Raw genomic sequence first — 22,324 nt, forward strand, 5'->3', positions numbered from 1 at the left:
ATGTATGTATGTATGTATGTATGTATGTATGTATGTATGCATGTATGAACGTATGAACGTATGGATGGATATAATAATATGACCTTTGTTACTGTTACTGTCAATAATGCATTTTTTATCAACATTTCAATCCCATCTTTTAGATTGGTGTGTGTAACTGCACATCAACACAACTTCAAGATAAAATACTTTTTTTACTATAAAAAATGCATTTATTAAACAGAAGAACAATGTTTATTGTGACGTTTTCATACATACAGTGCATTGTCATTATTGCCACCTAATGCAACAAAATATAAAGTAAATAAATACAATGAATGTTGTGTAAGTTTCAAGATGTATTGCCCTTGTGTGTATAGGCAGGTTTATTTGTGACATGCATCACTGCATTTGGAAAATGACTGAGTTTACAACAACAGAAATGTACTGTAGTCTGTTTGACCACATATCTAGATTGAATTGGATTCTTCTGTACATAACTGGATGTAAATTAGGATATTTTACTGTTTTGTTTTCCTAAATGATGACATTGTATCTTCTCATCAAGCCAATCTCCAGTTTTAGTCTCAGTTTTGCAGGCCATTCTGTTTTAAAGTTTAAATGTTGAACTGCTTTGATGTTTTCCTACCACAAGTCCAAACGCATGTCAGAGTTATATGGGGATTCTAAATTATTGCAGGAGATGTGTGTGCATGAATTGTTAGTCTTTGTGTTGGCCCTGTGATGAAATGTCAAACGTCCATAGTTTATATAATTTCTCACATGATGACAGCCCGGATAGGCTCCAACTCTGAACTGGACAAAGTGCTGGTTTGGAAAATGAATGGATGCACGGCATTGCACCATATTTGACAGCAGTCTCATCAGTGACAGCAACAACTCAACAGTTAACAAGGACCTGGATTTAAGTGTGAGACAGGAAGTGGAAATATGTTGCTTATGTAATCATGTGCAATGTGGATGTATACACTCCTTTTTTATAATGGTGACAAAAACAACATAGTAAAAAAAGATTTGCTGAAAAGTAATAAATTGTGTGAATAAAATAAGTTATGTATCATTTTGAAGTTAAACATGTGGTACACTGATGTCCCCCATCACTGAGGGATTAGAATAGTTAATGTAATTTTCAAGAAAACTGAACTAGAATTGAACAGGAAATGCAAGTAAAGCTTAATGTTTTTGGTGCAAGACATTCATATGGGTTTTAGTTACACTGTGTGGAAGAATAGAGGAATGTTTTCTTTATTTTATGGCTTGTCTGAGGAGTTGCAAAGTGATGGATCCTGGCGAGTGGCAGGAACAATTTGATCCCCGACCAGGCAAAGGAGCAGAGCCAGGGGGCAGCCTATGGTGACCTTGGCCACCATAAATTAATCTTCTGCCACCTCACTTATTTGATGAAATTGTATTTGGATGGAACATTCTGCCCAGAAGATATTGATTTGATCTGTTTTTATAACATGTATTTGCATATTTAATGAGAGCGGGGTTGCCTGTATTTATTTAGTTCTCTGTGTCTCAGCAGCCTTGCTGTTTGCTGCACCATTTAGATTTTGTTTGGTTTCCTTTTGCTTGGGCGATGTTGCAGCTTTATCTTAAAATATTTTTCCACATTAATCTCCACTAAGATTTATTAGAGTAACTTGTGTTGCCACATATTGCCTCAGTGGTTAGTGGCATGCATTTAGCTCCTCTTTCCTGAACTCATTGCAACAGAGGAAGCTTAAGGCCTTTAATGTGTACACCAAGGTGTTGCCTAATTGTTTATTCTGTTGTGGCGAGAGAAATAGTCTTTGCTGCAATTTACAGGGGCAGCACCCCTGGAGGAAGGGATACTAACAAAGTTATTAAGCTGATCAGGAAGGCTGGCTTTATGTTGTCTGTGGAGCATTCAGAGTTGCACAAAGGAAATGCTAGAAATTGTTTCCTATTGTGCCATCATAAAAAGCGAGCACCCCTCACTATCCACTTCCAAATCCCGTTGAGGCAACTAGTCCTGGAGTGTTACAGTACTTTAGTCATGGAGCAGACTTACCTCCATGTTTCTACTGATGTTTGGCATCTTTGTCTTTATTTGAACTGCATCTGTTCACCCAGACCTTTATTTGTTAAACTGCATTTTACGTTACATTTAATGATTATCTCTCTAGAAGGTTGTGATGTTGTTATTAGCAACTATCATCTTCAACTTTAAACAATCCTTGCAAATTTTTCTTGGTCTTGTAAATTTGACCAGTCACTGACACGTTTCTTTCAATTTTGACCAACTACCTATAGTCCTTGTTTATTTTTCATTTCCTGGATTTCAAACTTGCAACATTAAAATATGTCCAACACCATAAGTAAATGAATACATGAATTACAACTAATAAAAATATAGATAAAGAAATATTAAACAAAATCACATTTACACTGCTATCGCATATCACTCAGATATGTCTGTAATTTTTCTTTCTATTTTGTCTATAGTATTCTGTAAAAGTGGCTATTTTGCACAGCATGCAACATTATGTTTAAACACAAATAAAGATTGCTATTTCAAAAGTAAAATATGCCCGAGAATGAATGGCCACGTTCCTTTTATCAGCTGGGCCATGACTCGGCTAGAAGTGACGATTAGCAGTAATGAAGGAGTGCCCCTTGTAGATAAAGGAAAAACGTCAAAGACAGAAAATGTCCATTTAAATTAGAGACAACTTGTCAAAGTAATAAGGGTGAACTATATTATTAACATCTAATACCTAAAATGTGCAACATAGACATAAGAAGTGATAGAAAGTCCCTGTTGGTTCACACAATGCTTGTAATCCTTCATATTTAGCAGATTAACTGACTGTTTATTTCATTTGGAGGTTGGCATGTGCTTTACAATCTTTTAGTAATGTACTGTGTATTCAGTCCAACTAGAAGCCCAGCTTTACTGTTAAGATTAGTCACCTTTCTTATTTTTATATGATTTTCTGGTGAGAATCTCTTAGAAACCACGATACTCTGATGCATGTTCGATATTGTTCTCAAATGAATGAAATGTGAATTACTTGCCAACTCTGTCTATTTTCTCTGAGTAGCAGGGCTCAGAGAACAAAAAAAAAATGTTCCAAGAAGAAAATTAATTTTACATTTAGATTATTAAAGCACATGGATGAACAAATGTGAAAAAATAAGCCAAAATTATGAAAGGGCAGTTTTTTTTTTTTTTTTTTTTTTTTTTATGGATCACACATCTTGCTCAATATGGTGTTAATATTTTTTTTCAACAATAGTCATGTTTATTCGATGACTATTAGTATACAAGCAGTCACAGAATTGTGTAGTGTGTTGCTGTACCTTATGTTCTTGTCACTGTTAAGTTTCTAGCTCTGGCCAAAAAAAAAAATGAAATAAATAAATAAATGATAATAATAATAATAAACAAAATAAAGAAAGAAAAATGACGAAAAACAGCAACACCTGCGTGTTATCATCCCAAAGACAGAATGACACATTTTTTTGGGTGTCAGTACATAAACTTGTCTTTGTCTACACAGAGACAAAACCTTTTCTACCTCTTTTTTATGTCAAATTGTCAAAACTGTGAGCAGCATCATCAGCATCCATTGTTGGACAAACTATACACGGCTGATGTTGTTCATTGTTCACAGATGACTAATATTCTTATATATTCATTCAAATCAATATGAGCCTGATTGCTCTGATGGTAGTCTATTAGCCTGGTGGGAAATGTATTAGATTATGCAGCGTCATGCTGTCACATTGTGTGTCCTGTCATACAAGCATGTTATAGAAATTGCATAATTTCAGATGATGCAAAGTTGGGTGTGATGCTCATGTTTATCTTTTTTATGCTTTAAGGTACATAACGCTGTTTGACAGATTTTTAAAAGCTTGTTTAATTAAAATATGTGTTGCAGAGGCATGGTGGTTCAGTTGGTAGAGCTGTTACCTCTCAGCGAGAAGGTTGCCGGAACAAATTCAGCCTGGGGGCCTTTCTGGGTGGAGTTTGCATGTTCTCTCCGTGCATGCATGGATTTTCTCCGGGTACTCCAGTTTCCTCCCACAGACCAAAAACTTGTATGTTAGGCTGATTGGAACTCCAAATTGTCCCTAGGTGTGAGGTAGAGCTGTCATTTCTAACACAAACCCGGAGCCAAGTCCTGCCTGACCTGGATTCGGACTGGGCCAGGCCATTATAATGTGCAGGCCGGGTCGGTGTTAGGCTTTTTATTGCGTCAGGGACGCACGCAGCTGATGATCCAATATATGCAAATATGGCTTGTTATTCTACACCTGCTGCATGCAACCATTTGACCGTGTGCTGACCGGCCCTGAAAAAAGTAAAAAGAGCAGTTGAACTTCAGATGGACTACTGCCAGTGATCCATTGGTCCTAGCAGCTGTACTCAGCGAACGCGCGCGGCCGACGACCCAAACAGGTGAGATCACAAAATATCTGAATGTCACAACAGGGTCCAATGCAGGCATAAGCAGGGGAAGCATTTAATGCACTTTGATGGCTCCTCAGCTCTGATATTCTTCTCCCTTAGCCACGCACATCCACCAGCCATTAATAATAGTTGGTGGTATAAGCAGTCAAATCTTAATTAAAAATGTCGGGGGGTGTGTTTCGGGTTCGGACCTGTAATTACTGTTATTTCGTCGGTTCGGGTGGGGTTTGGAGATGATGGCTGCAGGCTGGGTCGGTTCAGATTTTTTGGACCCTAGTGCAACTCTAGCAAGAGGTGGGGGACACCCTGGACAGGTCTCCAGTCCATCACAGAGACATCATCATAGAGACAAACAACCATTCACTCTCTAACTCTCGCACAGTGACTGCCGGATATGGGTACCACTGACCCACACTACCCAGACAGGAAGAAGTGGGTAAAAGATGGATGGATGCATGTAAATTGGTTGGAGCATTATGTTTTCAATTTCTGCACAGCTGTTAATGACTCCAGATCATTGACATATTCTTGCAGCTTTGGTAACTTTGTACCATAAAGTTATATAAAACAAGACTGTGCACTGACCATTTTGTCCATTATTGACATTTGTGACATTGTGCAGAATTTAAGATGGCATCTAAAATGGGCAACTGCGCACAGCTGACAAAACAGCTGTTTAATTAATAGCAAACCCAACAGGCTCTGTGTCACAAATGATTTTGAATATACTGTGTGTACAATAAATTATTACAACTCACAATTAATGTTAATTTCTACCATAATCATGTAAAACAGCTAGATGTTGCTCTGTGTTTGCTCTGTGTGTACAATGTGTTCTATGTTTTGGACCCATTCTTTTTTGTGCACAAGTTAAAGTAATTTGAAGTACCCACCTCAATTCATTTCATATTTTTTCTTCTTTGTACCTCCTTTTCACAGCTTGGATATGCATTTTAAGTAAAAACACATCATATTTCCCTGCTAATTATTCATCCATCTATCCCTTATCTTTAACTGCTTCTTCCTTTACGGGTTTCTGGCACCCATGTTCAGCAGTCACTGTGTGAGAGGCTGGGTACACCCTGGACAGGTCGCAAGTCCATCACAGTATTATTCATTTTCATTTTATTCACAGTAATTATTAACATGCATTCAGCATATGTGCTGATAAACTCACACAGTCAAGTCTGTGCCAGGCACATGTATATATTTCACCTTGCAAATGTGTTTTTACATGTGTTCTAATGTAGATAATTAATTGCTTGTCCTGAGCCTGGTTCTAATGGAGGTTTCTTCCTCATGAGGGAGTTTTTTCACAGTTTTTTCCTTTCCGCTGTTGCCTCTGTGCTTGCTTAGGATGGGAGGCCGTGATGAAGTAAAAACTCAAAGCAATCTCTTGGCTCCTTAGATCCATCCATCCATTATCTTTTACCCGCTTCTTGCATTTTGGATCACTGGGGTTGCCGGTGCCCATGTCCAGCAATCACTGTGTGAAGGGCAGGGTACACCATGGACAAGTCGCAAGTCCATCACAGGGCCACATAGAGACAAACGAGACAAACAACCATTCACTCTCTCACTCTCACCTTGGGACAATTTAGAGTTACCAGTCAGCCTAACATGCATGTTTTTGGTCTGTGGGGGGAAACTGGAGCACCCGGAGAAAACCCACGCATGCACAGAGAGAACATGCAAACTCCACCCAGAAAGGCCCCTGGACCAGGGTTTGAACCGGGGACCTGCTTGCTGAGAGGCAGCAGCTCTACCAGTTGTGCCACTGTGCTGCTCAGCACCTTAGATAAATAACGTTAACTGACTTTATATGTATCTATGTGCATATGAATTTTACTGTGCCCTGAGATGACTTCCGTTGTGATTTGGTGCTAAATAAAGAAACTGAATTTAATTAAATTGTTGTGATCACTTTTAAAAGTGTCTGTTAAATGGAAATGTTTAGTTTAGTTGTTTTTGTTTTGTTTTGATTTAAAATTGTGCCTAAAATTGCCTAATGTGGAGTTGCTGCTGCTGCAATCACCAGTTCACGCAGGGTCAATCAAAAATCTACCTGAAGTACATTTTTTGAACATATCACAAATATGCTTTAATAAATTGTTGACTGTGAAATACAGCACAGCTTGCTCCTGTGCAGGGTAATATGAAGCTGGTGCTCCTACACCATAAGTGCATGTAGGGTTGTGCATGTAGGGTTGTATGCATGCTGGGTGAGCGGCACATGATAGATGCGTGGGTGCAGTGGGTTGAAGTTTCATTCTGAATTGGTACAAATGTCAACTGCCATAGATTAGATGGTAATGGTTGGGTACAACATGACAACACTGTAAAGGAAGTGAAGGTATGACTTGGTAGAGCAGGGATATTGAACACTTGAAGAAGCGCTTCCTCCCCACTGAACTAACACAACACCAGACCAGGCCTCACTCATCATTCTTCAGCGAGGATACTCACTATTAAACCAATCAATGCTTTCCCCTTTATATGTAACAGGAACAACCTTGGTGTCAGTTTACAGCCAGTAACAAGAGACTTCAAAATAAATGCCAAAGCAAACCTGAACAGGACATTAACAAGAACAACCAATTTCCACACTCAGAAACCATGTAAATAGAAACATTAATTTCTACAAGGCTACCCAGCATGCTTTGCAGCTCACACAGTCTCTCTGGGACTTTCTCACAAGGAGAACTTTGTGAATTTGGGGGAAATAAAATAAAGTTAAACAGAGACACGTGTCTCGCTTTAATCTGGGGCCTATAAATATCTGTGTTTTGGTGTTAATAATGTTAAATTATAAGATTTAAATTGGCAGAAACAAGATTTGAAAGGCTGTGTGCTCTTTCTCTTTGATAACTGCATCTGATAAATCACACACTGATAGACATATCAACACACTGATAAACATATCAACACACTGATAAACATATCAGTGATTGCCTGCAGTTAAACATGAAGAAACTATTTTTTTACTGGGGGAATATTGATGATGATGCACAGCTGCTTTGAACTTTGTTTCAAAAATAAACACAAATAGGATCAGTTGAGTTAATTCATTATAGGAGACAACACAAAGGACACGCTTGCTTTCAGCCCAGCTGAGTTCTGCTCCGCCTCTTTTGGTTCCGCTCAAAGCTCACACCTGAGCTGGACGTGGACATTTCACCTGTGATTTATGAAGCGTCTGAGGAAGAACTGGTCTGAGCACCATCATTGTAAACGAAAACTGGTTTTTAATGGACCCGCCTGGAACAGCAACATGTCGGTCATTCAGGAAGCATAAAAAACTGTCTTTTTTTTAAAAGCATAAAGATTTAGCAAGTCATAGCCGGCCTGATGATGTTGATCAACATCATCAGGCCAGGACTCTGCAGTCTACACTCATCTCCAGGCCAGCGGTCACTCTTTCAGGGATGAAGATGTTCACATCCTGGACAGAGAGGAACGATGGTTTGAGAGAGGAGTAAAGGAGGCCATCTTTGTGAAAAGAAACCGTCCATCGTTAAACAGGGGTGGAGGCCTACGTGTTCAATTGTCCCCCTCTTACAATGCTGTGATTGCTAGTATCACTCAGCCCTCTGTGAATAGTAAACAGCCATCAGTGTGCTAATGATCCATTGTTAGGCTGATGGTCCTTCTTGAGCATGTGATCAGCTGGTTTTGGTTGTCAGCAGCAAAACTGGTTGATCCACTCTGAGAAGGTGCTATTTATAAGACTGAGCTGAATACAGCACCTCAGACTGAGGAAGTCTCTCGGACGAGAGACAAAACGTTTCTACATTTTTTGTTGTTTTGCTTTGTTTTGGTTTTTTTTTTTAATGTCCAGAGGACCAGATTTATTTTTTTTAGATTTTTCTACCTGGATTATAGAGCATGCATCAGGAGAAATTGCTTAATGTTTCAATAAAAAATATAACACCGCAACCACAACCAAAATCTAATTGAGTCATACTCAAACCCACCTGGATGCTAACCCAGTTTTGGGCTTAGGTGTGACGGGCACTTCAATGCCACCTCAGAGTATCTCAGAACATACATCAATTCTATGGATTTATGATAAAGAAACTGCTCATATGAATACATTATAACCAATATTAGCCTTTTCACCACTTTTAGATCTTACTTGTGAAATGATTTCACCACTTTTCTCCTGCTTTGCTTTGTAATATGAGGCTTGGTTTAAGTGCAGGTATTTTAATAGGCAATGACATCCGTCACCATCTGCTCCCTGAATGCATTGAACAAATACTTGAGGTATCAAAGTGGAAGTGAGTCCAACAGTGTATTTTTCTCTTAATTGAGGAATTTATAAAGGCCTTTACTCATAAAGGTTGAATGCTCTGTCTTCTTGTCTTTACCACTGAATTGCCTGGCAGACCGAGAATGACCCTGCTCATTTTCTTTTGGAGAGTAAATGAGCTTTTAATGAATAGATTGAACATTTTAATCAGTGAGCTTATACCTTGTTCATTTGTCACTTCAAGCTTCTAGATCAAAATTACCAGAGTCCCCTTTCATTTGATTTATTTATTTTTATTTATGTTTTTTTTTTTCAGCAGGGTTTCAGAGCTTTTCAGATTTCGACTGAGAAAACGGTATTTTTAAAAATATGCAATGTGTGGTTTGAACAGACTATATCTTTTTTATTAGATTTTATTCATTAATTTTATTTTAGACGCCTTAGGAAACTAAGGAAATCTGGTCAACAGTTAAAACATCCCACAAATACTATTTGAGATTTAACATTCTAGATGCATGCACTTATTTCTGGGGAAAAAAAAAAAAAGGTAAAGCAAAAATTATGAAATGTGAACAACCAATTAAATAATATATCAGGGTATAATTAGGGTTGGATTTGTGTATTTGCAGATAGTTTTAGTGGTACTTATTTTGCCTTATTTAGTAACAGACATTACATGCAATGTGTCTTATCGATACTTTTCAGGATGTTTATATCTCTGCACATTTAGTGTTTCAAACAATTATTCATCCAAACATCATACCACCAATATTTAACATGTGTCATTCCCACTCTGAGCAACAATGGTGTGCAAAAACAATATTTTGTTGTGATAATGACATACTACTTTTTAAATGGATATTTGTGTTGTTTGAAATGACTGGTTTCCTTTGTGGTGAAGCGAGTTATGAAAGCCTTGTGGGATATTAACAGAAGCTGATTCTGGCTCTTAAAGTAGGTCAGGAAGATCACGTCTGAAATAACTGACTCACATATTACTCATGGTAAATAAATATCACAAACACAGCAGAAGGGTAAATGTGATCTTGAAATCTTTTGAAGTGCGGAGACGTGCGCTTTTGTGTGCTGATAATGGCATAACTCACCAATGGTATGAGCCACCATGAGCAATACAAGGATTTAAACTTAGTTTACAACCTCAAATGACAAAATTAAATGTTAAAAACATCTGCAAAAAAATAAAAAATACACTTAACACAGTATTTCTAGCTTTAGTTTGGTTAAAATGTATATTTTTTTCATTATCTTGGTAATTTTGTTGAATAACTGGTTCATTGTTTTCACACTATTAATGCCCAACCCTGGTCCTTAAAGGCCACTGTCCTGCGTGTTTTACATGTTTCTCTGCTGTTACACACCTGATATGAATGAATGAGTGATTAACAGGCTTCTACAGTTGGATTTTTTGGGTTTTTGTCCTGTTTTTTCTGTAACCTCGTGTTTCTTGCACTCCCGAGTGTACCTCGTCTTCGTGTTCAGCTCCTGTCTTACCTGTCTACAATTATAATCACTCCAGTTGTTTATCATTCTGTCTCATTAGTGTCTGTATAAAGTCAGCGTCTCTGTGTTCCTCCTTTGTCCGTGCATTGTCCTTTATGGAGTCATGATCCATCTTTCTCCATCTCTCTTAATCTAGAAATGTAAGTTTTGCTTCCATTGCAGCTTTCCAGATTGAAGAAATCATTTTGATGAAAGACGAAACATCCATCCATCCATTATCTTTTACCTTCTTCTTCCATTTTGGGTCACAAAGGTCACCGGTGCCCATATCCAGCTACCACTGTGCGAGGGGTGGGGGACACCCTGGACAGGTCGCAAGTCCATCACAGGGACACATAGAGACAAATGAGACAAACAACAATTCACTCTCTCACTCTCACCTTGGGACAATTTAGAGTTACCAATCAGTCTAACATGCATGTTTTTGGTCTGTGGGAGGAAACCGTGTACCCGGAGAAAACCCACGCAAGCACGGAGAGAACATGCAAAATTCACCCAGAAAGGTCCCCTGCTGGAATTTGAACCGGGGACCTTCTCACTGAGAGGCAGCAGCTCTACCAGTTGTGCCACCGTGCTGCCCAAGACGAAACGTCTTAGCAAGACAAAAACAAAAAAAGAAAGAAACCTTCCAGATGACTGACTGAACTTTGTAGGATTTTTTTTAACCTGCATTATTGAGCATGAACTTTGGTGCATGTCATCTTTTGTTTTTTCTATAAATAAATGATCTACTTTTTACTTCAGAGTCTCTAGTGCATGCCTGTATGTGAGTTCAACCTTATCAGCAGAATCATGATGTGCAGAACTTGAAGTTCTGCTGAAAAGCAGAAAAAAAAATCAATTGAGATCTGAGAAGTGAGTGACTGACCAAAATACACACTGGGCGAAGTGATTGTTGACAGAGAGCAGCTGGGAGATTTCATTAACTACAGAAGTGGCAAAGTAGTAAGAAAAACCAACCAAAAAATAAATAAATCAAAAATCAAATAACATGGAAAAACAAACAAAAAACAAAAATATACCATCAGCAATGATAGTTGACTAAACAAAGAGCAAGCAGTACACTGATGTTCACTGTTGCAGGGTATTTAAATAGTGGATATTTTATGTTTTTGAGATGCATGTTTTACTGGACTGGAATTGAATAGGAAATGCAAGTAAATCTTAATGTTTTTGAAGCAAGATTCAAGTTTTTTCAAGTTTTTTTCTTTTTGCTTGTCCCAGGCAGAACAGAGTGACAGATCCTCACGAGTGGAGGAAACAATTTATCCACAACCAGACACAATGGCAGACCCAGAGTGTGGCCAATGCTGGCCTTGGCCACCATAGATCAATGTTCGGCCACCCAAAAACTAGTACAGTTACAGTACTTTCTTGGAAAGTTTCTCTGGAGAAAAATAATATTTTATAAACATCCTGATGTATGCTCAATAATCCAGGTAGAAAAATCTAAAAAAGTTAAATCTGGTCCTCTGGACATTCAAAAAACAAAGCAAAACAACAACAACAACAAAAAATGTAGAAACAACCGAGGAAGTCTTTCGAATGAAAGACGAAACGTTTCTACATTTTTTGTTTTTTTGTTTTGCTTTGTTTTGTTATTTGAATGTCCAAAGGACCAGATTTAACTTTTTATTTTTATTTTTATATTATATAAAGTTTCAAAAAGCTCCCAGGTCTCTCACACAAAACAAGTCCTTTTTTTTTACTAGCATGTCACTTTGAGAGAGCAGATAAAGCCCAAGCTACAGAGTACTCATAAGAATTACATGCTAACATATGACTGAATGTTCCGTTGATATGACATAAACAAATCTGGATATCAGGTTGGGAAGTGTTTCTTACTTTTAGTGTGTTTTCCAATTACATGTGTTGGACTTTGTAGTGTAAAATCCTAAAAGTCAACAATACTAACTCACTTTTACAAAACATTGCATTACCAAATATTCTATTTATCACTGACAGAAACATTCATGTTCAGAAATGTAACAGATATATCAGAGGGTGAATTTCAACAAAGCACTCTTAAGACTTTAATGAGACAGTTTGATTCTGCACTATACCGTACACACTGGGAGTGCTTCGTTCTGCAAAAGGTGTTCATGCACATTCGCTTTTGTTTTATTTCGTGTAAATATTTTGTGTTATATATTTAATAAGCTTAACCAAACTTCAACAAAACATTCTAGTTTTCTGTAACTTGCTTGCTGGGGGAAAAACAGATTTTCTTTTTCATGCAAAATGCCATTACAATAAAATTATGACTATATGTCAGTTTGCAGCTCTAAGTTTTCTTACTCAGTTAAACTATTGTTCTTTGATCTTCTGATGTTCGTACCAATTGTCAGAATCATTTATCATCTCAATCTCCATTTGAGTTTCCAGTAATTGTTAAAACATCCTGTATATCACTAATATATTGAATCCTTGGTGCCATCACAAAGCTATAAAATCATTATGGCTCACATCTTTTGAAAGGTTTCTAGTGCTTTGTTGAAATCATTCCTCAAAAAGTTCAGGACGTTCTGAGAGTAAATGTGGTTGTATGTGTTGGATAAGGCATTGAGGGGGCACTTATTTCGTATTGTGCCTAATAAATCCTCATCTCAAAAGTAAGTAGGTCTAATTTTGTACACTAATCTCTCTTTTCCACGATACCTTTCTGTTTGTTTTGCTCAGTTGGTCTTGGCATAAACAACTTCTTTGTGAACACAAATATAAAATGCATGATTAGATGTGAAAAAAAGATAACTCAGTTTATGTTTTTTAAAATTAATTAATTAATTAATTAATTATTATTTTATTTTGGTTGCGTGAGCAAGCAAGTGCTGAAAATCAATTCCTAGAGGTTAAGTCACACTCGGTGTCAGGGTCATGTAATTATCCAACCATAGGATTAGAGAATGAGAGGAAATCTCATTACAGCCATCTCAATAAAATAGTCATACAGGTAAGCTGTGGCATACTAAAACAACATTTTAACCTTCTGATACTGCTCTGACAATCAAAGTACATTTACTTTGCACATCCACCACCTTTTAAAAAGATAACCAGGCATTTTGAAGTTATGTTCTCATAATTAACAGTTAGAACCGTACCAGCCATGCCATCAGTCATTAAGCACAATGTCTAGAGAAAGAGGCAGACATCTTTGTCTATCGTAGGCTAAAGGCCAACCAAGTCAGGGTCATTTCAATATTTTCAAGGTTTTCAGATTTATAAAACATCTCTTTTGAAAAAAAAAAAACCCAACTACATACTATGTGACAGAAAGTGACCTTTACATGTTTGGATGTTTGTTGGTGCATGTTTTAAGACAGTTGTTTCATAAGACTGAAAACCCATAGAACTTGTCACTCATGTGTCTAGCCAGTATCCTAGTATGGACCAAGACTTTTACCTCTTTTTCCAACTCTATGACAGATGTCATGGTTCATAAGGTACACACTGCTGATAACTATTAGAAACAATGACTGACTATACATCCAAGATGGCCACTGCCATAAAAAAAAGGTAAAGCGATTGCCCCTATTGTTTGAGGAAACTATGCCTCTAGTTTTATATTGATAACAAGTATAGTTTCCGCAAATGATTGGGGTGGCCAAAGATTAATCTCTGGTGGCCAATACCCCTCTGACTGGTCACCACCTGGCTCCACCATCACCCCAGTTGGATAAAATTGCTCCCTCATTTGATATGTCAATATGTGCTAACTTGGACAAGCACTTAAACACAAACAAACAAACAATAAAACTACCTCTGTTCTTATACAGTGTAACTCATAACCACTTGAATATCTTGCACCAAAAACATTAAGGTTTACTATCGTTCCCTGTTCAAAGTCAGTCACTTTCGAATCCAGTTCAAAATACTCATGTATGTCTACAAATCACTGAACAGTGTCCCCCCCCCCGCCCCCCCATCTCTCTGATCTGCTACAACCGTATGTCCCACCACGTTCCCTGAGGTCAGCGGACCAGCTGCTCCTCACAGTTCCAGGATCTCGTCTTAAGCGCAGAGGTGACAGGGCCTTCTCTGTAGCAGGACCAAGACTCTGGAACGAGTTACCTCTGCTTGTCAGACAGGCCCCCTCCCTCTCGGTTTTCAAGTCCCGTTTAAAAACTCACTACTATTCAGTAGCTTTCAACACCAGATGATCTGTGTTTTGATCCTGTATGCTCCACACTGGTTTGTTGTCATTATCTGCATCGTTTTTATCTCTATATTCTGATTTACTTCATTTAGTATTTTGCTTGGTGTGTTACCTGTTGTTTTGTCTGTACAGCACTTTGGTTGGCCTTGTTGCTGTTTTAAGTGCTCTATAAATAAAGTGGTATGGTATGGTATGGTATGGTATGATACAGTCCAGAAAAACACTCATCTTGAAAACTACAAATATTCACTACTCAAATCCTTCAGCAACAAGGGACATCGGAATACGAGAGTGGAGGAGCAGAGGTTATAGAAGGTATACCTGTGATTGGAAGGTCGCTGGTTTGACTCCTCGGACTGACAAAACTTAAAATGAGGGTGGAAAAGATGAAGCACCCACACCTGCCTCAATCCTCATTTGCCCCACTCTGGGCCCTTGAGCAAGGCCGTTAACCTCCACCACCTGCTCCCAAACAGATCTCTCATGAAATTGAGTCTTTGTGACTCAATGAGACCACCTGTATAAATAAAAATAAAATAAAAGTAAATAAATAAATTGTTGTTAGAAACTGTTAAGACTTTTGTTTGAATATTTCACTTTTTTTTTTTTTCTTGTTTGACCAGACAAACACCCACTGTTGTTTTTAAGGCGCAACTGTAAAATTAGAGCTTAAAGTTTCTGTTAATTTGGAAAGAACTGTCCTTAACACCTGGGTTCAAACAAACAGAACTCGTGCGTGAACCAACGCAGATACTTTAAAAGTAGAGTCAAAGAAAGCACAATTGAGCTTTTTGATAAAACTTTATCTGGTTATTAAAACTGCTGGAAAACAAGCATCTCGTTTTCTAAACTGAAGGAACAAAAAGTAACATCCGGGGGGGTGGGGGGGGGGGGATGACTGATGAGATGCAGTAAAAAGGGATTTAAGTCAAAAGACAGTACAAAGAATAAAAGGTGCTTTTTGAAGCAGCTGAGAGATGTGGTGGATGGCTGAGTCTTGTCATCTTCCTCTTTCAAAGTACACGACTAAATCTCTCGAATAGCAGCTAAAAAAACACAAAAAAATAAGCTTGTACTTGAGTTTTAAGCAGTTACACAGCCCATGCTAAGCAACTTATTGTTTTGGGACAACAACGTCCCTTGCTCATGCTTCACTGCCACTGCTGCTCCGGTCCTGCTGGGAATGCAGGAACCAGTTAACTCTCCTCTCACTTAGCTCTTAGCTTGACCAGCATCAGTTGTAGGAAACTGGATGGCAGCTAACCACAGAAGAACAAAATGACATTTAACCTCTTTGATCTGACAAATTTATTTCCTTTAAATAGCTAAAAATTCTCTTTTGTGCAATACGAGCAAGTTCCACCTTATCTACTTGGTGATGATGGTAAAAATAAAATAAAATGAAAAAACTGACCCCTCCTACATGAACTGCATGGCAGCTCTAAGCCTTTCTGTTAGGAGAGACGTGGCGCCAAGCTACTGTTCATAGTGAGATTTAAATAATATTTTTATTTGTACAAGCAACAGCTTAACAGTTACTCATTGAAATCCAACATAAAATGAACTGAACCAGAACTATATCAAGCTGCACAGTTTTAAAGAAATGTACTCCAGTGGTTGATACACAGTTTTGAAATACAAAAACCCACATAATGTAAAAAAAAGCACTTTATTTAACAAATCTAATCACAACACATGTAAATTGTCAGACTTCTTCCTAAATGGCTCTTCTTATGGCGTCGCCATTGCTGACCTATTTTCAGCCCCATCAGTTGTTTGTGTAGATAAACAAACACACATGGTAGTTAAATTTTGCTTACAATTTGTATTATTATTATTACTTATTATTACATCTCTCACTTTGAATTGTACCCCAGAGAGCATTTTGATGAAAAGCAGCAGCTAATGGGAGCGAGTCAGTTTTAAATGCATAATATTTGTCATTAAACAGGAATAGGATACAATTTAAGTTGAGACGTGATGCATTTACTGTTGGTCACAATCTTCTTACTGAGAACTTTGGGGGAAAAATAGGTCAGGATTTGATGTAGCAGCAAAGTTTACATTTAAACTCTAACCGTAAGGGTTTTATTATTTTATATATTTAGTTTTTATGTGCAGTGGGAGATGGTTCATCCTGTTTAGCAGCTCTGACCTGTTTGGTGCCTCGGGGATTGGAGATAGGAAGCACAAGTGTATCCTTTATGGATGCCTTTCATAAAACAATAGCAAAGCACAAGTCGAGAGCCTTCATGCCTGGTGCACATTTTGACATCGCTTTGGGCTGATGCAAAAAAAGCCAAAGGTTTGTCATCCGGGAGTTTCAACTCCTCCAATCTTATAATACCTGCATTCCTTCCTCATACTGTATCTCTAACTCAAAACTTCACTGGGAGGAGCTGCAATATGTGGGAGTAGATATTTCTTAGCCTAAAAAGATATTTTTAATAAGAATCACTCTTTACAGTCAAATGTGAAGCACTTACTTATTTTCTTCTTCCATTTTACTGAAACTTTTGGACTGGATTCCTCCATCAACAGTGGTATTCTGCATGTACTGAATACCACATTTGTAGCGTGATTTAAAATGTATTCCCAAAGGCCTTCACAAAAGATGATCATTGAATCATTTTCTTATCATATAAAAGTCAACCCCCCCTACCAACGTGCACACATCCCCTCCCTCCCAAACACTATGCAGTTATCATGCAGACATTTTTATTTAGAAGTCATGAAAATGAATACAACTTAAAGGATCCTACAGTTTATATCAAAATATGTTTTAGTTTTATGAATTATCTCCAGCCACAGAAATGCAGATCATACTGTTTGTGTATTTTACCTAAACATTTAATGAAGCACAGGGAAAAGTTTAAAGAAACCTGTTCTGTATTTGTCAGATATGTATTTTCCAAGAGTCACAAACTGTGAATACAGTGATGTTTGAGTTTTAATCCCTAGTCAGGATTATCACTGTGAAAATTACTGTGAGGAAAAAAAAATCACTGTAATGCCACTGGATTGTTGATATATGCTGCTGACTATCCATGCTGCTGATCTCATGCTGCTGATTTATTTCATGTTTCTGTGTTCATTCTTCCTCATCTGCTCACACGGACTCATGTTTGTGCTGCTGTTTTTTGACACATTGTTTTGTACTATTAGTGCTTAGTATAGTCTTAGTTTAGCGTATTTCTTAGTTCATGTCTTGGATCTTATTACTGCTTTTCTTTACAATTTGTATTTTTGTTGGATGTTACTGGGACCCTGTGCACAGTTCCACCATATGTACCACACGTGGTGCGAATGACAATAAAGACACATTGACCTTGATCTTGACCTTAATTTTTGTCCCCCATCACAAAGTGAAATGGGGAAATTGAAAATTGTATCTGTCTTGCATGATAACTTGAAAAACAAGCAAGGTACCAGCATCCATTTTGGTGTCTGGCTAGTAGCTACATTGACACATAAAAAAGTTCATCTTAAAAATTGGGTTGCCATGTCAAATTCCAAGATGGCTGCCATCATATCTGGATAGATATAAATCCTGTGAGTTGGATAGCTTGATAAATTACCAACTTCCATATTGGAGTGCAGCTGCATCTAGGCGTGAAAAGGTCCTTATACTCCTGACTATCAGGACAAATAAATATTGTCCATGTCCAATATTTTATTATTCATGAAGAAGAGAAAGGTACCAAAGCCCACCCTTTCATATTTGATATCATTGAAAAGCCCTAAATGTCCTCTGTAGAGAGCAAAAGGAGTTAATTCAGTACTTTGCAGTGGGTGTGAGATATTGAGATTTACAAATGTCCTCCAAGGAGGACAAATCTGAACTGCTTATAGTCAGGAGACTATCAAAAATTGGGTTGCTGTGTTCAAGTTCAATTTGGCCACCCCACTAATTTTAGGAAATTATGCTTTCTAGCTTTTATAGTGCTTAAAAGTAGTTTTCTCAAATGATTTGAGTAGCCAAGGCCATCATTGACCACCCACTGGCTCTGCCATTACACCTGGTCATGCATAAAATTGTTCTCTGCCCCCACCAGGATCCGTCGCTCAGCGCTGCCTTCACAAAGCAAAAAAAATAAATAAATAAAATAAAACAATCCTACCACAGTTACATGTAACTCCTACCCTCTTGAATATCTTGTACCAAAAATATTAAGGATTATTTGCATTCTCTGTTCAATTCCACTCCAGAAAACACTCATCTTGAAAACTACAAACATGGATTATTTAAATCTCTCAGTGGCGGGTGATATCAGTGTAATGCTTGTTCTGAACATCGTTTGTGCCAATACATTTTTTGTCCACTTGTCGGTTCCTGATGGAAAATTAGAACTGATTGAACAGTCTTAACTCTGACAGAGCAAATGAGTTTGTCCAAGTCTGTTTGTGAAGTCAGTGATTGTAAAGAACCGTGAGTAATGTAGTGCAAGTTTTAATCAGCACCCCGCAGCTTTCTGAAAATTGGCTGGAAAACAGATATTACTATGGCAATAAATCTTGATGTATTTGCCTTTTTTAAAAAATAAGCTTTTCAAATGTAATGCAGACAAAATAAATTTAATCAATTTTGGTTGCGAAAGCAACCAAATAATTCTTGTTGTTTTGGTTTCATAGGTTCAGGTCTAAGTCATATTTTACCTCATTGCAGTGGAGTGTTTGACAGCATGCCTGATCTTAACTAGTCTGATGCAGAAACTGATCTGGACAGGTTAAGACTGATGAGGTGTGTATAGCCTTTGGCAACTGTTTCAAGTTTTGCAAGCGTGGAACAACCCAGGCTGTCACTGGTGATGATCGTCAGGAACACAAAACGGCAGCATCAAGAAGTGTCCAGCTTATCGCTCCTTCATCTTCCAGCTCCACACTTAGAGAGAACAAGTGTCAATTACTGGAGCAAAACTAACCTCAACAATTAAAATATGGAAGATGTGCATGTTAACATGTAACCATGAGATGGTTTTGACTGTTTTCATTCGTAAGGAATGCTTTCACACAGTGAAGATGTTTCTGTTCTCTGCTCCTCGTTTTATTTTCTTCACAGCTTTTAAAAAAAGGTACAACTCAAAAATTGAAATACCAGCATTTGTAAAAAAAAAGACCGTAGCAATGTTTTCCTGTTAACACAAATAATTAACTATTTAACCTGAATTTTACTTCAGTCTAACTGTTCACTATAATCTTTGGTCTCATTATTTTTATTTCCTGTTTGCAACTTCTCAACTCTCAGCATCAGTTATCACCTAAATCATAAAAAAAATACTAATTAATACCTACTAATCATCAAAATGAAGGAAAAAAATCTAATAATGAATCATTTAATCCTCTCGCTCAAATTTATTAATAATATTAGTTGGTGTTGTCTTACATTAACTATCATATACATCCTAATTTGCGTCTCCTCATTATTTTTTTATCTGTGAGAAAAATGTATGCATTTTAAAATCTGATTAGAATAACTTAACTAAAAATAGTGTTTCCTCACTATGATTCACACTAACCATAGAAAATATAATAGGCAGCATGCTTGCGACAATTAACAGTATTTGTTTGATCATTTCTACAGAAATGTCAAGCAGCAACATTTTATATAAACACATGATCTAAGAAAGTTACGTCTGGTCCTCTGGACATTCACAAAACAAAGCAAAACAAACAAACAAAAAAAATGTTTTGTCCGTCATCCAAAGGACTTCTTCAGTCTGTATTCAGCTCAGTCTTATAAATAGCACCTTCTTGTAGTGGATCAACCAGTTTGCTGCTGACAACCAAAACCAGCTGCTCACATGCTCAAGGAGAACCATCAGCCTAACGATGGATCGTTCGCACACTGATGGCTGTTTACTATTCACAGGGGCTGAGCGATGCAATAACAGCGTTGTAAGAGGGGGACAGAGGACCAGACTTAACTTTTTAAGATTTTTCTACCTGGATTATTGAGCATGCATCAGGATAAACACATGATGTGATCAAATGCAAATGATGGACCAATTGGTCATTATTACACTTCTTTGTGTGATGCCATGGACCCTACAACAAATTACATGAGTACTGACATATCATAGTTGGTGGTACAGGATCATAAGACATCTACCCTGTGAGTATGGTTGTGTGTAGAGAAGTAGGTAACAGGTTGACAACCAAAACACTGCTATCATGGTAACAAGACTGCAGCGATAGTTGCCAGAAGGATGATGTGTTGATTAAGGACACAAGCTGGACTGCTCAGAGGTCTGCCTTGGCACTAAGAACTGGCAGTTTAAAACTGTGCAGGAAATGAGAAGATTGTGGGTGACAGCTCCAAAGGTCATCAGGGGACAATTTAGACTACTCAGAACTGGGGGGAGAGAAAACTCTTTAAATGGCTGATTGGAGAGAAACAAGGCCATGATAGTCAATGAATTCAACAACATAGAGTTCCCAATTCAATAGGCAGGCTGACACCAAGACAGGTTTGGACACCTTGTTGTTTGGGCTAATGTATATGTGTCTTTTTGAGCTTCCTGCACATTACTTCTGTATTTTTTTTTTTAATCCTTAACATGTGTTTTTGTCTTTCAGGTACACCTGCACCTATATCTGGACCTGCCATTCTGTGTTTGTTTGTCTCTCCTTTCTGTCGCCTCAAACCCAATCGGTCAAAGCATATGGCCGCTCGTCCTGAGCCTGGTTCTACGGGAGGTTTCTTACTTTTATATGGGAGTTTTTCCTTTCCACTATTACCATTGTGCTTGCTCAGGATGGGAGACTGCAACCAAGTGAAGATTCAATGTGTCTGCTGGATTCCTTAGATAGAGAACTTTACTAATTGGCTTTTCTATGTTTGTGAATGCTCCTGTAAAGTGCCCTGAGACAACTTTGTTGTGATTTGGCGCTAAATAAATAAACTGAATTGAATTGAAATTTAACAAGTCCCATTGTTCTGTTACATGGGGAACTGTCATTGCTAATGTGTGAAGAAAATGCACGTAATGTCCACGTTTGCAAATGATTCCTTGGTGAACAAGCAGTACGCTGATGCCCCCGGAGCTGAAGGATTTGAAGAGTAATTTTTTTGTAGATTTTAAGAAGCTTTTTTCTGGAATGGAACTGAACAAGAAATGAAAGTAAATCATAGAGTTGAATTGTGCACAATATTCAAGTGGGAAGGAGTTTCTGGTATATCACAAAATTAATAAATAAATAAATTAATTTTTAAAAATCATGAGAATAAAATAAAATTCAAGTGGGAAGGAGTTACACTGTGTATAAGAATGGTAAGAACAAAAGTTTTTTTTTTTCTTCTTCTTTTCTTTTCTTGTACGAGGCAGTGCAGTGACATATTCTGATGAGTGGAAGGAGCAATTTTATTTACCGCCAGTTGCAATGGTGGAGCCAGGGAATGGCAAACGGTGCCTTGGGTCAGTAGGGTGCCTAATCACCCTACTGACCACCCCAGTCATCTGAGGAAACTATACCTTTAGGCAATATAAAAACTAGAAATCAGTTTCCTTAAATGTTGGGGTGGTCAGTTTACATATATTTATATATGGTGGTGGCCATCTTGAATTTTGACTTAACAACCCAATTTTTGATAGTGGCCTTTCTTATGCCGAGATGCAGCCACAGCCCAAAATTAAGATTGGCCCGTTGCTTGTTTTTCAAGTTTTCATGCTCACAAGACAGACATTTATGAGGAAAGCCATCTTGGATTTTGACATGGCTAAAATAACCTTTTTAACGCCTAGATGTAGCCAAACACCAAAATGGAAGTCAGTGTCTCACTTATTTTACAAGTTATCATGCTCATAAAATGCACGGATGGATGGAGGGCATTTCCAATTTCACCTTTTCACTTCGTGGCGGGGGACAAACACAGAATGGTAATGCAACGATAAGTAAGCTAATTGTTAATTTGCATATGACCAGGTAAATGTATGTATCTAAAGCTGCTACA

Source organism: Nematolebias whitei, chromosome 2, assembly GCF_014905685.2.
Source record: "Nematolebias whitei isolate Nwh7 chromosome 2, NemWhi1, whole genome shotgun sequence".
Classification (NCBI taxonomy): Eukaryota; Metazoa; Chordata; class Actinopteri; order Cyprinodontiformes; family Rivulidae; genus Nematolebias; species Nematolebias whitei.